This window comes from Megalobrama amblycephala, linkage group LG10 (genome assembly GCF_018812025.1).
Source record: "Megalobrama amblycephala isolate DHTTF-2021 linkage group LG10, ASM1881202v1, whole genome shotgun sequence".
NCBI classification, from domain to species: domain Eukaryota; kingdom Metazoa; phylum Chordata; class Actinopteri; order Cypriniformes; family Xenocyprididae; genus Megalobrama; species Megalobrama amblycephala.
The window spans coordinates 37240915-37258229 of record NC_063053.1 but is presented as its reverse complement, the minus strand read 5'-3'; the positions used below and the strand labels follow the sequence as shown (position 1 = coordinate 37258229).

At 38.2% G+C, this 17315-nt stretch overlaps 1 protein-coding gene across 3 annotated transcripts in view; it reads left to right on the top strand.

Annotated features, from left to right (window-relative positions):
* The window catches only part of LOC125277544 (signal recognition particle subunit SRP68-like), a 39910-nt gene that overhangs the window by 6934 nt on the left and 15661 nt on the right, over positions 1-17315 (top strand). The window lies entirely within an intron of this gene.

Sequence of the window (17315 nt, the reverse complement as noted above, 5' to 3'; positions counted from 1 at the left end):
CTGAAAACAACTTTATTTTATTTAATCAATACAGTATCATTTGCATTTATATCAATAATCACTATTTTGTGCAATCTAAGGGAAAATAGTAAAGTGACTGCAGGATTTTTTTAGCTGTATATGTTTTAAAGGTTCACAGCAGTTTTTAATTTCTAAACTATTTAACAATTAGTGCATAGTCCATTTCATGAATGTCTATTTTATATTTAATACTGTGGCTGCTTGCTTTAAAGCAGTATAATGTATAAAGTGCTACTTAAATAAATGTGCCTTCACTGAAGTGCTGAACAGAGCTGGTGCAAACATATCCACATCGTTATGATCAGATGTTTTCTTTATGCTGTCACCGCTGTCATTTTTGTTGTGTGTTTATTTTGTTACTGAGAGGGAAAAGTGCAGTACATATTCTATCGAACGCCTCTCTAAGCAACGCAGATGGCATCAGGATAATTAAGTGAGCTCTCAGATTCAATGCGTTTCCCAAGTTTTGGATTATAACATGGCCTATTTTGCAAACAACTGACTCTTGTCGATCTTCTTACTGGTTTCTTTATAGTTGAAGCCAAAATTAGTCGACACACTTCAGCTCTGTATGCTGCGGGAGCGGAATAATTCTATCGTCTTGTGAGTTGGGTTTGCTAATGCTAACGCTATATGCACCTTGCGCTTCTCCGGCTATGCGTCAGTTTACTTTCTGAGAAAACGCTGACATCTAGCGGTTGAGTTTTATACAGTCTGTGGTTTAAAACGAACACAAACCCAGGGTCGGCGGCAGCAGATTTTGCCGGGGCTTCAGCCCCGAATGTTTTGAGTCAAGCCCCGAATGTAATGACTGTCACTGAGCAAATATGAAACTGGATAATAGCCTATGTAAACCCCCGAAATCATAAGTTGCTTTATTTCATTGCGCTTTGGCTTTGCATATACTGCATACAGCCTGTAAAAATAGACCTTAAAAATAATCTAGCCTATAGAATACATTTCTTTGCTGTCGGTAGCCTATGGGCTACTCCATTTCTTCCTCTATGTTGAATATGCAGCAGGTAGGGGAGGAGCTAGCACAGTCAACCGCAAGAGTGCGAGACAGTCAGCGAGCAGGAAAGAAAAAATTAAAGAAAAATGAAGCAAACAAAACTTTGGGGATTTTTCGGAAAGAAGTCAGTGGGTAAGAATTCAGTTTTTTTTTTTTTTTTTTTTTTTTTTTTTATCCTTAAAGTCTGAAGATCATCATCTGGTTGACTTTCACTGTAGGCCTATTTGTTTAATTAGCTAGTTATTACTACCATAGGCTAACGTTATACGTTAGCACTTGTACTGGCATCTTCTAGTACCGAATCTCCTCTGGATAAAAACACAGGAGAAGAAGCTGAAACATGTGATAGAAGATTGCTCACTCACTCAAATATAAAATAACGTGATCATCATCAAACATTTAAACAATGTGTAAATCAAAAACCCGCTTAATATTACCAAAGGGGGACCACCTGTGACCTGTCCCGCATTTTGCGGGAAGCTTTAAAATTTGAAGCTTTTGATTTGAAATGTGAAGCTTTGTTGTCCCGTGTCACACAAATCATAAGCAGTGTGCCGCATTTTAATTTTGTCTGCATCATTTTATTTAATCGTCCTTTAAATTACAATTCTAAAAAAATTTAATAAGAAAACACTGAACATGCGCAGCGCAGCCGTTATAATTGGTTCTAGGCTAGCTAGAGCAGGAAAACAAACAAAAAAACTCCTCTTCGTGGAGAGGGTGTTTTCTCTGATGATGACTGCTGCATGACCATTGACTGTAAAAAAAAAAAAAAAAAAAAAAAAATAGTGCATGACAGAGACAAGGAACCGTGCAACTGTGGACCTCATAAAAAGTGATCTCGTGGTGAAAGTGAACTACTACAGCTATACCTGCCAGGAGTTCTACTGACATAATAATGTAATGTCTCATAATTAATGAGAAGGCCCTACTCGATGCTGCCAGATCAGACCAAAAATATAAATTCAAGATGCACTGAATCCGGTAAGAATGCATTTAATCGTTCTAGTCTTCCCTTGCGAAAAAGAAGTATACTTCAAGTACATTTTATGAAGTAGGCCTATACTTAAGTAATGTTCAAGTATATTTTTAAGTATACTTTATGTAGTAAGTATACTAATATCAATGTGTACTTGTAGTAAACTTGTAAGTGTACTATTTCAATTAGTGTTGTCAAAGACCCGGTACTTCGGTACCAAGTTGGTACAAAATTTTTTTAAACGTGTGTGTGTGTGTGTGTGTTGAGAGAGAGAGAGAGAGAGAGAAAGAAAGAGAGTATGTGTGTGTGCATAATGTTAAAGATGTATTTTGACTGAAAGTAAATTTTTGCTGTAATAAAAAAATAAATAAATAAAAAAACTCTTCGAGTGATCCCTGTATTTACATAAAATGGTCTGGGCTAAGCCCCGGATGTCCTTCAATGCTGGAAACGCTGTAAATGCTGTAACTTGGTAAATACTAATCACACAAACATGAGACATATATCTAAAGAGATGTTGAAATGTCAGGTTTTAAATAATGTAAGTCAAATATTCTGTTCATGTAATCTGTTTGAAAATGTCAGTCGTTTGCGAGTCCTCTCGTTATCCGCTAATGCAGCCACGCCCTCAGGCAGCACACAGCATTCAAAGGCAAATTCTGAGGTTATCCATGCAACAGAGTGAATGCCACCATCAGCTTGAAAAAATGTATCGAGCTTAGTCAGATTCATGTACATCATTTTGAAACGCAGTGGGGAATAATTCCGGAAGAATTTACCTCAGAGGAAGAGCATGACTTTCAATTTCATTTCGAGGATCAACTAGATCAAGCTGATGATTGTGCATGGTAAGTTGTTGTTTTGTCATGATAGTGTCTCTGAATATCTCAGATTTTTTTTTTTTTGATCAAATAAATGCAGGCTTGATGAACAGACTTCTTTCAAAAACATTTAAAATAACATTGTCCAATCTTTTGACCGGTACTGTAATTTAAATTGTAATTGGCCTATACAATTTTCTTCACATGATGTGCCATAATATGTGCATGCATGAGATCATGTTTTCTGTTAAGAGTGGACATTATATTAATGTTAATACAATAGCTGATTAAGATCCTGTTATCAGCATGCTCACAGAGGGTTTTTTTCTTTTATCTCACAGATTTGAGAATCCTAGTGACCAGATATTGCCCCACATTGGACTGCAGCATATGATACTGAGATCACTGACTGGAAGCAAGTTGTTTTTCTTTTTTCTTTTTTTTTTCTTCTCCAGCACCAAATGTCAGGTATGTGATGTTCACATATACAGTGGGTACGGAAAGTATTCAGACCCCCTTAAATTTCTCACTCTTTGTTATATTGCAGCCATTTGCTAAAATCATTTAAGTTCATTTTTTTTCCTCATTAATGTACACACAACATCCCATATTGACGGAGAAAAACAGAATTGTTGACATTTTTGCAGATTTATTAAAAAAGAATGAAATATCACATGGTCCTAAGTATTCAGACCCTTTGCTCAGTATTTAGTAGAAGCACCCTTTTGATCTAATACAGCCATGAATCTTTTTAGGAAAGATGCAACAAGTTTTTCACACCTGGATTTGGGGATCCTCTGCCATTCCTTCTTGCAGATCCTCTCCAGTTCTGTCAGGTTGGATGGTAAACGTTGGTGGACAGCCATTTTTAGGGCTCTCCAGAGATGCTCAATTGGGTTTAAGTCAGGGCTCTGGCTGGGCCATTCAAGAACAGTCACGGAGTTGTTGTGAAGCCACTCCTTCGTTATTTTAGCTGTGTGCTTAGGATCATTGTCTTGTTGGAAGGTAAACATTCAGCCCAGTCTGAGGTCCTGAGCACTCTGGAGAAGGTTTTCGTCCAGGATATCCCTGTACTTGGCCACATTCATCTTTCCCTCGATTGCAACCAGTCGTCCTGTCCCTGCAGCTGAAAAACACCCCCACAGCATGATGCTGCCACCACCATGCTTCACTGTTGGGACTGTATTGGACAGGTGATGAGCAGTGCCTGGATTAGAATTAAGGCCAAAAAATTCTATCTTGGTCTCATCAGACCAGAGAATCTTATTTCTCACCATCTTGGAGTCCTTCAGGTGTTTTTTTTTTTTTAGCAAACTCCATGCGGGCTTTCATGTGTCTTGCACTGAGGAGAGGCTTCCGTCGGGCCACTCTGCCATAAAGCCCCGACTGGTGGAGGGCTGCAGTGATGGTTAACTTTCTACAACTTTCTCCCATCTCCCAACTGCATCTCTGGAGCTCAGCCACAGTGATCTTCTTTACCTCTCTCACCAAGGCTCTTCTCCCCCGATAGCTCAGTTTGGCCGGATGGCCATCTCTAGGAAGGGTTCTGGTCGTCCCAAATGTCTCTCATTTAAGGATTATGGAGGCCACTGTGCTCTTAGGAACCTTAAGTGCAGCAGAAATTTTTTTGTAACCTTGGCCAGATCTGTGCCTTTCCACAATTCTGTCTCTGAGCTCTTCAGGCAGTTCCTTTGACCTCATGATTCTCATTTGCTCTGACATGCACTGTGAGCTGTAAGGTCTTACATAGACAGGTGTGTTGCTTTCCTAATCAAGCCCAATCAGTATAATCAAACACAGCTGGACTAAAATGAAGGTGTAGAACCATCTCAAGGATGATCAGAAGAAATGGACAGCACCTGAGTTAAATATGAGTGTCACAGCAAAGGGTCTGAATACTTAGGACCATGTGATATTTCAGTTTTTCTTTTTTAATAAATTTGCAAAAATGTCAACAATTCTGTGTTTTTCTGCCAATATGGGGTGCTGTGTGTACATTGAGGAAAAAAAATGAACTTAAATGATTTTAGCAAATGGCTGCAATATAACAAAGAGTGAAAAATTTAAGGGGGTCTGAATACTTTCCGTACCCACTGTATCTTTGAACAGGATTTATTTCCAGGTATAACTGTGTACTCAATGTGTCTTTTGACTCTTATTTATATTAACTATATTCTAAATAAACTACAAACAAAATTATACATTTCTTTTGTCATTGCATTCTTTCTTGGTTCACTCAGTCACATACCTTACTGAATGGCTCATTATGTGGCTTATTAGGGGCAGGTTCTTAATTCTTCAAGGTGTGAATCACAGCTTTATTCATGAAGATTCATGCCTTCTAGCATATGGCCTTTCTAAACAAAAAGTGTCTTAGAAATTTAAAATCAGTACATCAGTGCAATCAGTGTTTTATGTGACTGAGTAGGCGGGATGATTTTCACATCATTTGAAGCAAAAACTAAAATACAGTTCCCAAAAGTCTTGTGAAAAAAATGTTGAGTATGTGTTTTGAGGCCTTATTTTTTTAGTTTTTTCAAAAAAATGCATATATGTAATTCTCTTAAAAATACAAACATTTACGTACTTGTTGCTCAGATATTATTGTAGCCTAGTTTTTTGCTGAATACAGTGTAATGACACTTTAGTCATTAATATGTTTATTAGCAACTGAAAAAAGCACAAATGTCAGGGCATGTCGGGAACATTCAACATTCGGGAAGTTTTTCCACAGAGTCAGTGGTTGAGAAAAGAACATGAGGTTTGATGATTTTTAGTGATCCATTCAGAAAGGTATTTACTAGGGATGCACCGATGTATCGGCCGCCGATATTTATCAACCGTTTTTTGCTCAATTGACAACCATCGGCATATCGACTGTAGCAGGAAAAAGGCCGATATAACAAACAATGGTTTATAAGTTAACTGCATGAAGGCACTGAGCTGTATAATGACTGTTGCGTAATTCTAGTGCTGCTGTCTGTGCTTTAAAGTTAACCAAATACATGATATCCGCGGGGCGTTAAAAAGCATTAAAAGTCATTAAATGGATTTTGTGAAAATTAAGGCCTTAAATGGTATTAAAAAGCATTACATTTTATTCCTACAGGCTTAATTTTTTTTTAGATGGTTTTGAAGAAAAATAATACTACCAGTTTATATTGACTATAGCCTTCATAATTAATAACTTTGATTTGCTGTCGTAAAATATGTACATTAATACACACACGGAACCAGTTTGGTAATTGCCTCCAGCCGGTGCAAAATTGTCGTAACGCCGTTTTGGACAGCGGCGGGCTGTGACCTGGAGATGGAAGGCTGCATCAGTGTTGCCAACTTAGCGACTTTTCAGACCCCTTTTGCGACTTAACAATATACTTGTTAACCTGATCTAGCTTCCGAGACTCCCCAGTACTGCCGCACGAGCGCGAGATCTTACTTTCCTGCCGCTGCCGCACGCGCACCGTTCTCTGCGTCTGCTGTTCAATAGTGGCTGAGAGGAGCAGCTCATTCAGTTGAGGCTGTGATCTCTGTCAGAGAACAAATAAAATGGATACTATAGAGGGTATGCACGTGACGTCACCGTCGACCGTTACAACTGCGGTCACGGCCACTGAGTGGCAAAAGACTGAAGGGGCTCGCACACCGGACGCGAAGCTCAGCGCCTTGCCACATCTTTAAATTTGAACGCATTGTTTTAGAACTATAAGTGTACGCACACTGGTGGCGACATTCGGCGCCCAGCTACGACTCAGAAAAAAATATAAAACAATGCGTTCGAATTTGAAAGACGTGTCGCACCGCTGAGCTTCGCGTCCGGTGTGCGAGCTGATTGGCAGTATTGGTTTTCAGCGTGAATGTCGCGAAAAACACACAAAACACATCCAAAACGGGAAAAAGCTTTGTGATTGACTGTACAAATAGCTTTGATACAAACCCTGAGGTATATATTTAAAATCTGCAGAAAGCAACAGGGAAAAAAGCAAATGGATCACTGCAATTCTCAGAAACGGCTAGACTCCAGGCAGAGAAACATGGATTTGCAGTTATCATTTTGTTTCAAATTGTTGGATTTTGAGGTAAAAACCATACTGTATATATTGTATTGTTATATATTAGTTTGACAACTTGTCAATTAAATATTTTCCATCTTATATTCTGCATAATTGGGTGTTTTTCAATAAACAACACTGACAAAAACTACACTATAAAACTATATATGTTTTAGGGCTAAACAGTATGACGATATAACATTGATATAAGTGATTACCCGGATTTAAACCTACCTATATTGAAGTTATATAAAATATCACAGGCAGATTTGCTTTATGTATTTCCCCACCGTCGAAATCAGGCACATATAAATGTCAGGAAACACGAGTCCTGGCTGCATGTCAATATCCATGGATTAGGTTTATTTGACAAGTTGTAAAGAACACATTCAATTCCAACCTTTAGTGTAATCGTTTGTTTTACTCGCGTTTTCGCAGTTTCCCCTGTTAAATCCAATCACGCAGCAGGTTCTTTTGCCACTCAGTCCAGCTGAGGGAGCGCGCTTTCGGCGGGAAAGTGATGTCGACGCATACCCTCTATTGCTTCTAACCTGACTGAGTGATCATTTTACGTGTACATATAACGTTAGCCAAAATCAAAGCAACTGTCTTTAACTGTCTTTGTGTGAATTATGATTTTGTCAGACAACGTCTCGATTATAAATCAGGATTTAGCGCTGGTTTAACATGTCAGGGCTCAACACTAACCTCTCCGAGGTTTTCTGGACGAGGAGGAGGAGTAGCGACAATTTTTAAAGAAAAATTTGAATGTCGTCAACTGTCATCAGACATTTACTCCAGCTTCGAACTTAATATTTTCTAATTGGGTCGATTCCAGACGGTGTTGTGTGCTGTGATATACCGACCACCTAAATATAATAAGGACTTTATTAATGATTTTTCTGACTTTTTGTCTGGAATTGTCAAATTATGACAGGGTTTTAATAGTTGGTGACTTTAATATACATGTTTGTTGTCCTATGAAGCCACTAGTCAAAGATTTTTAAAATGTTATTGACTCTTTTAATTTGGTCCAGTTTGTGACGGATCCTACACACGAGCATGGACACACATTATATCTTGTTTTATCATGTGGTTTACAAATTTGTAATCTTGAAATTTGTGAAGCGTCTTTTTCAGATCACATGCCTGTTTTATTTGAGATCTCTCTCCCTTATTCTAAACCGAGTGGACCAGCTCGGCAATGTCGTGTTTAACTCTTCCACGGCTGCGCAGTTTTCTACTGTTTTTCAAAGTTTGGATGAAACTAATTGTATGCTCACTTCCTGTTCTAATACTGAAGAGCTATTCTCTCTGTTTGATTCTTCCTGCCAAAGTGTGTTAGACATTGTTGCACCTTTTAAAGTTATGAGGTTTAAGCCAAAAAGTGAACCATGGTTGAACGATACTACTCGTGCTGTCAGACGAGAGTGCAGGAGAGCTGAACGACAATGGAAGAAAAACAGATTACAGGTGTCTGTTGACATCTTAAAAGATACCTGGCATAAATACCAAAAAACTGTAAAAACTGAGAAAACAAAATACCTTTCTGACATTATCTTGAAGAATCCTCACAAACCCCAAGCTCTTTTTTTAGTACAATTAATGCTGTACTAAATGGGCCTACCTCTCAACTGTCTTGTTCTTACTCATCTCCAGATGTTTGCGAGAAGTTTTCACAATTTTTCATAGGTAAGATAGAAAATATTAGAGCACATATTTTACCTTCCTCTGAGGACCCTTCTATTATTGTCACCCGCCCTGCTGTCTTTAACCAGTTTGAGCCTGTGTTTTTATCTTTTATAAAAGATATAATTGATCAAATGAAATCATCCGCCTGTTTTACTGATAAGCAAGATCCCACAAACATGGAACTCGCTCAGAATGAACTGAGTTTAACTAGCAGATAAGACTGTAGAGTCCCCACATATTACAGTCTATCTCAACACATTCCAACAAACAGTGTACTCAGTAAAAAAAAAAAAACACTTTTTACTCTTTAAGCAAGAGGAGTACAACTTACGCCATCATGCTCTAGAGGAGGTCCAAACAGGACCTGCGACTTCAGAATGACACCTGCGTCAGCTAGTGGCAGTGTCTATGCTCTAAGGGAGCCAAATCTTAGAACCCAACGATCCAGTGAGGTTGACTAGTTTAGCTCAACCTGAGCACACCTTCCAACCAGCAATGTACTTAGTAAAAACACTTTTTACTCTTTAAGCAAGAGGAATACAAACTTACACCATCATGCTCTGAAGGAGACCCAAACGGGGCCTGCGACTCCAGAAAGACAAGTGCAGCTAGTGGCAGTGTCTAAGCTCTAAGGGAGCCAAATCTGAGAACCAAACCATCCAGTGAGGTTAACTAGTTTAACTCAACCTGAACTTAATTTTATCCACACATTCAAACAAGCAGCGTACTCAGTAAAGAGGAGTACAAACTTTGGCCATCATGCTCTGAGGGAGGTTCAAACAGGACCTGCGACTTCAGAATGATATGGGCGTCAACCTGTGGTAGTGCTAGTTTCCAAGTGAGCAAACTCTAACTGAAATATCTAACAACAAGCTATTGTGCTCTGAAGGAGGCCCATACGGAGCCTTCTACTTCACACAACATGAGTGTCAGCTTGTGGCAGTGTTCAAGCTCTAAGGGAGCCATTTATGAAAACCAAACAATGTAGTGAGGTTAGCTTTATTAAACTCAACCTGAGCTTATACATTCCAACAGGGAATATACTCAGTAAAAACACTTTTTACCCTTACAGCAAGGGTAGTACAAACTATGTCACCATACTCTAAAGGAGGCTAAAGTCAGGCCTTCTACTCCAGAACACACAGGTGCTAGCCTGTGGCAGTATTAGGGTTACTGAGCTCACAAAGTGTAGGGCAGGAATCAGAATTAACATATTAAAGTACAATAACCTTGAACAAAAGGGGAGTACTATTAATCCAACCCTGAAAAATACAGGGTGGGTACTTCACATCAGAAATTCTCACCAAAAACAGATACAATCTGTACTAAACCCTAGGAAAAAGGAGCTTTCATAAATAGCTACAACCATATCACTCCAGCTTGAACATAGTTCAAGGGGTTCAGGGGAAAAACTGAAGTCAAAGTACCACTAGATAGTTCTGGGAGAGCGGGGCCACAACAACAAAGTTTCTATTCACATAGTGAAAAGGGGCCTACACCGCCTGAGACAACGGCACCAGGGAGACTTACCAATAGTCTGCTACCTTAGCTGCTATCTATTTTGCACCTACACCGAAGGCACAATGGGCCTTGGCCTGACAACTCTGATAAGAGGAGTCTAGAACTAGGAAAAACTACACTCACATAACAGGGGTAGTATAAAAAGGGCGTAAAATGCTACCAGCAGACCGCCTAAACCCTAGTTCTAGCCTAGGCCAGCTATAGCTGTGGGCCTATAGGGCCAACACCTAAGCATAGATCTGCTTGGGGCTAAGAAACAACAGCTTCTACCAACAACTCTCAACTGAGTGGAGGCAAACTCTGAGAATACTACATTTCTACAGAAAGCTCAGAGGAGCAAATCTCATCCCAAGCCCACAATGTCAGGCGGCCTGTAAGGCCGACGCTAAACATAAATCTATCTGAAGTTAGTGAAAGCTAATCTCAAAATTCTAGCATTTACCAGAGGAGAAAGATAAATTAACCAAAAGGTGGCTAACAGTGCGGCTTAGTTAAAGCCGACATCTGAATACATATGAACGGTGGCTTCATTATCTGAAGCCAATACATCCAAAAAAGGGGACAAACAAAGTACTACCCTAATAATATATCGTTCCAGCCAACCTAATAGAATTTCAGGGCCCTTAGTCCGCATCCTATACAGGAAACTGATTATAAATATAAAGAGACCTACCAAGCCAATTTCAGCAGGTCTAACTGATGCTTACAAACAGACATTGTGTGTAAAGCAACATCCACCTGACCTGCTGCCGTGTATAGAGTGTTGGAGCCTACCTATATCACGAGATAGTTGCACCCATCTCGTCAGTAGGAGGCATCGACGTGTACCCATACTCACTCCATCAACACCAGCGAATTAACCTTCTGATGTTGATGAATGCGAGCTGAATACAGGTCCTTCCATGCCCTCTCAATCTCTGTATGAAGATCAAGAAGGAATGGAAAGCTTATGTGGCTGGAGGATTACGACAAGAAAGGAACCGTTAGAACAATCCGCGAACGGTTTCTTTCTTAACCTGCTCCAATGGCAGCTGCAGTCTGCCAGAGGTGCATTCCATAATCTCACACAGATGTACATATGCAGGGGCAGGGTGGCTTTGAGGATTCAGGAGGCTCACCATCTTCATCCTCATCAGCCATCTCCTGCTCTCTTGTTTGGCTTAGAACAAGAAGAGCAACTGCTGCTGAATTTAATGATGTCATAGACAACACATCATCATAATCACACAACTCTCTCTTGTCAGCCGTCGAAGGTCGCAGGGAATTCCACCCCTTCGACTCTTCTACAAGCTCCAGCTGAGAACCCCATTATCTAGTCTCTACTCTGCCTCAGCAAGAATAAGACCCGAACCATTAGGTGCAGCTGCCGGTCCTTCTCTCGAGGAAAAGACCAGAAGAGAGTAGAGCATTTTACAAGTAAAACACAGTCACAATAACAAACAGACAGATCCCACAAGAACTGCCTGTACATGCTCTTTTGTTCTCATAAAAGACAACATTATAAGTTATGTGTGTGATCAGATGTCAACACTATGGGACACGGATGCACACACTTCCTGAAATGTTTGTCAAACATAAATTGTCTTACCTTTATATCGCTTTGATATTGTTTCAAACAAAACAGTTCCTAAAGACCAAAAGATACTGACTGGTTCTCTAGATGCTCCTTATATACTTCCGGGTCTCACTATGATGACGTCATAGGCTGTCGCCGGCCAATAGGTTCGTCGTTAGTTGATATTGTTTTCAGACGGCAGTTCACACAGAGGCATTCCTCATATGCGTTTCAAATGCAGTGTAGAGTTCCCTTTCGAAAGGCAAGCTATTAGAACTGATAAGAGCGATACATTTACTGACAGATAAAGTGGAGTAAGGACAAAATGTTTGTTTCCTAAGATTATTACAGATCCATTAGTGATAGAACCAATATAGAATGTCTCAGAATTTGTTTTATCATTGTCCATTTGCATAAACTGCTTAGACTAGTCTTATGAGTTAGTCATCTATTTTTTTTTTTCCTTTAAGACTGTTCATAAATTTAAGTCCGTTATATAAAAAGTTAGATTACATGCCAATGTGGGCGCCTTTTTCAAAGAATCAAATCAAGCATTAGTCAAATCATGTTTAAGCAGAAGTTCCTCAATGTTAGGTCATGAATACCTCTATTGAGTTCACCACATTTCTATTTGGTTATAAGCTGTCAGATAAGACCAAACATGATGTAGTTGCATGTTAGAATGCAGAAGTGTCTTTCAGGCTTTTCCACACTGATGCAGGGTTGTTGGCTGAAAAAACTACACGCAGCACATTATGCCCTACCAGAGACAAATGTATTCCAGACCCCTGCTACACCACGCTAAAAGAGATTTATTGCTTTATCCTTAGAGCTGCTTTAAGACTCCCTGGTCACTGCCTAGTTCATCTTCTCTTGTCCTACATGCAGAAACTTAACTCCCTGAGGTCTGAAAACGCGCCGGCGCGTTTTGCAGGATTTTTTTCACATTGCAGCAAAACAGACTTAAAATACTCCGTCATTTCTTGTCATAGAGACATAAGTAATATATCAATTGAAACTTTAGAATATCTTCTTTTATTTGTGTACACTCAGTGTAAAAACACAATGTTGTGCTTTATGTAAAATAAAGAAAACTAACATGATGCGTGATCTCTCGTCTCCCTCTGAACGAAGTCCAATCTGATAGTTCTCAGAAAATGAACTGTAACTTATGAATATTAATGACAAAAAAATTGACACTTACGTCTAAGGAAACGTTGAAATGTCAGGTTTTAAATCGTGCAAGTCAAATCGAAAACAAACATGTTTATGTAATCTGTATGAAAAGAGAGCCATGTCAGAAGTCTGTGATTCAGCTCATTATCCGCTAATGTGGCCACGCCCACGGAGCCAGCGCTATTCAGACGCAAATTCAGAGGCAATACATGCATTCATCGTCTCAATCGTGTATTTATTGTCTTGAAAAGTGTTTATTTGGATGTTAAAGCAATGGTTAGCGATCTCTAGAAGACATGCCGTTAGTTCCTAGTTCCTTTTCTTCTTTATATGAATTTGTGGCCTAAAGGTGTACAGAGAGCGCCCTCCGGCTGCAAGTATGAATTAAAAACACCATTCCTGAAATGTCCTCTTCTTCTTTAGAATAATTTGTGGACTAAAGGTGTACAGAGAGCGCCCTCCGGCTGCAAGTATGAATTGTATCCATTCGTGTAAAACACAGTATCCAGCACTCATAGTGATGACAATAAATATTACTTCTCAGTATAGAAAATTGACATAAATATATAAGAATCCATCAATATTTCTCCAAATGTGCATGCTTTTAAGCTAAAAGCCTCTATGAAATGCCATAGAGGTAACATAATTGTTCAGACACTTTGCATCACAGAAATACATTTTATTTTAAAGAATATAATAAAATACCATTATTTTAAATTGTAATAATATTTCACAGTAATATTGTAAATATAATAAATACAGCTGAGACATTATTACAGAGGGTTTTTTTCACAGCCTACCTGACTGAAAGGCCTCATTAATATGCAAGTAATTTCAGGTCATTATTATGTGATTCTTTTGTCTTCTCAGGTGTAAATGACCCATTATTCATGCAGATTCACGCCTCCACGCATACTGTGTTTCTTGACAAAAAGTGTCTTAATCAAAAACTAAACTTGATTTAGTTTTTTAGACAAAAACTAAATCAATATATTGTTTTATATGAAGGAGTAGGCAGCATAATTTTTACATAATTCTGAAGCAAAAACTCTAGTCTACAACCTCCAATACCCAAAAGTCTTGTGAACACAGATTTAATATACTGTTTTTGGCCTTATTTCAGTGACTTTAAGTTTTTTGTTTTTTCAATAACCACGCATAAACATTATTCCTTCAAAAATACAAACATGTACATACATGTTCCTCACATATTATTGTAGCCTAGTTTGTGCTGAATACAGTGTAATGACACTTTTGTCATTTATATGTTTATGAACAACTGAAAAAAGCACAAATGTCAGGACACGTCAAAACTTCTCCAAGCCCCAAATCAGCCTCAGACTCCAGAGGGTTAAACTTGTTTTTGAGCTTTTTAGAGTAGCTTTTCTTAGCTTTTGTCATTGTATTTTTGCCTGATTGTACACTTCTGTAGGCATCATCTTTGGCCTGACAAAGATGAGTTCTGCTGTAAACCATGGTTTGTCAGTATTAGGGCTGGGTATCGATTCAGATGTCCTAATTCAATTTCGATTTCGTTTATTTATTTATTTATTTATTGTTATTCAATGAATTCAATACATTTTCACTGGCCCCGACACACACGCACACGCACACACACACACGCATACAAAAAAATAATAAAATAGTTATTGTTTTCGTTGTTTTTGACCCATGTATAGCCTACATACAGGTGCTGGTCATATAATTAGAATATCATCAAAAAGTTGATTTATTTCACTAATTCCATTCAAAAAGTGAAACTTGTATATTATATTCATTCATTACACACAGACTGATATATCTCAAATGTTTATTTCTTTTAATTTTGATGATTATAACTGACAACTAAGGAAAATCCCAAATTCAGTATCTCAGAAAATTAGAATTGGCAAAGTTTGATAACACGTGCAAATTATAAACTTTAATTTATAAAAGTTTATAAATTAAAGTTTATAAAATGTATATTGTAATAAATAAGGTTGTGATACCAGTGAAAGCAGAGATTTTGAGAGAAATTTGTGTGAATTTGTCCATTTAGATGCAAGGAGAGGTGAAAGAGTATTAATTTTATTATTTGCACGCTGTCTGATGCTGCGTTCACACCAGACGTGACTTGCGCGAATAAATCACACTATTCGTGCGTAGTTGGACGCTTGAACATTTTGAGTTTACTCGTTTCATTCTCGCGTGAAAATCCCTTCACAACAGACGCGAATTTGCGTCATGAGAGGGGCTCTCCCGCTCCTTTATGTGTCCCAGACTCTCCCACTGCTTTCTGCACACTTCCTCTGAATGAACTTGTCAGTGGGGAAATAATTGTAAATTACAAGCTCAATTGGTGGTCTTTAGTTGGCTTGTAGTCTTAAAAAAAAAAAAAATATATATATATATATATATATATATATATATATATATATATATATATATATATATATATATAGCTCAAAATGAGTAAAGACCGTTTTTTACAACTTATCAGATTGTCCGACCTCCTCACTCACTTTCTTTCAAACATGATCCTTTTTATTTCTGTTTCTATAAATGTATGAAGATGTACAGCGACGATGATTTTGTCCTCCATTGTTGTTTCAAATTTCTGCCTCAGCTCGCTACGTCACGTCACTACTAGATCAAGCTCCTGATTGGTTAACGTGGCGCAAATTTACGCCAAAGTTCAGATTTTTCAACTTGCGCGTTTTGTGCGTCAAACGCCAGAATCGCTCAATTCGCGCCGCAGGATGTCTATTCGCGTCTTTGCATTGATTTAACATGTAAATCACTCGCGCTTACCGCATCATTCGCGTACGGTGTGAACGCACCTGAGCTCTTTGGGTTTGTGTGATGCGCACACAAAACTTCTCACACAGCGCACGCAACTTCTTTCACTTGAATGCTTATATTGGCAAAGCTTGAAAACACATGCAAATGATAAACTTTAATGATCATGCAGCGTTGGCCCGATCGGGAAACTGACATTTCCTTCAGCTGTCCAGAACATCTTTCAGGCTGAAAGGCGCAGCTGCATCCGCCATGTTCAGCACTAAATGAATGACACCGGCCCCACTGTAATAAAATAAGAGGATGACATCTAGTGGAGAAGACTAGTAATAAGATTAACGTCAATCAGATATTATATCCAATGTTTGAGAGTCTCGATTTAAAAAAAAATCGATACGTGGTTTTGAAAATAGATAACATATCGACCACATTTAAAAAAAATGATTAATCAAAAAGTATATTTTTTTGCCCAGCCTTGGTCAGTATTGTATGTTAAATAAGTCCTGGTAGGAATGCACATCCTAACAGAAAAATAACTAGAAGTGACTGACAACAGGAACCTTGCACATTCAAGTTTAAAATGTTCTGTCATTTTAGATTACCTTAGAATCACATTCTTTGTGAATTTATTACTGAATGTGCAGTGTTATGTGCTCTCCTCATGGAGATGCTCTTTCTCCATCTTGCTTGCAGCTGACACATATGTGTCTTTAAAAATTCTCTTGTCTTTATCAGTAAATGGTTATCGTTATTAGTATCTTCCCCACCCAGGCACACCTCACCCATGAGCATGCTCACGTCTATGGTATGTTGTTCCATCTCAACCAGACCGCATTCTGTGAAGAATAACCATTCTCAGGGACAGCTCTCCTAGTTTTTTCTTTTTTGCTTTACACAGTCTTTGGTTCGAAATTCTGGTTCACCCAGTTGCAGTTAGTCATGCAAGGTGTTGGTTAGGTGTGACCACAGTTCCACAGTGGGCGTGTGCTTATGTTTGTTTCTCATGGTGTTTTAAAGTTCAAGTTTTAGCAGTACCATTAAATTAACTATTTTCATTTAGTTTTAGAAATCTCATGGCTTCTTAATTATACTTGTATTGTTATTTCTATTTATTTGGTTACACTTTATTTTAAGGTGTCCTTGTTAGTGTAAGTATACATTTAGTTACTTAATATTACTAAAGGGTTAGGATTAGAGTTTGGTTTAGGGTTACTTGCATGTAATTATGTATAATTTATAGTTATTACTGTAGTGACTACATGTAACATAACAAGGACAATGTAAAATAAAGCCTTACAATTATTTTTTTTAATTTAAGAAATAACAAAAGTTAATGCTCTTGTTATGCCATTTTGATTTTGTCTCCAATTTGCCTAGTCTGCTATGCCTGCTACAACAGGAATGCTCCAGAAACTTGTTTTGTTACATTTTTGTGTTGATGCTTGTTTTTCATCCTCAACACATTTTAACTGTGGAGGTTTACAGTTTTATCTAGATTACTCATACAGTTATGCTGGTGTTTTAGTTGTGATGTACAATTAAGTATATGATCCTTCTGTTGCTATTACTTTCGTGCTTGACACCATTATGTTAGTGTCCATTTTCAATTAGTTTATAAACCCATAAACTAATTGTTTATAAAGTGTATACCCATGAATAAACCTGAAGTTACTAGTGGTCATGGTAGTAGTGCAACAAAAATATGGTC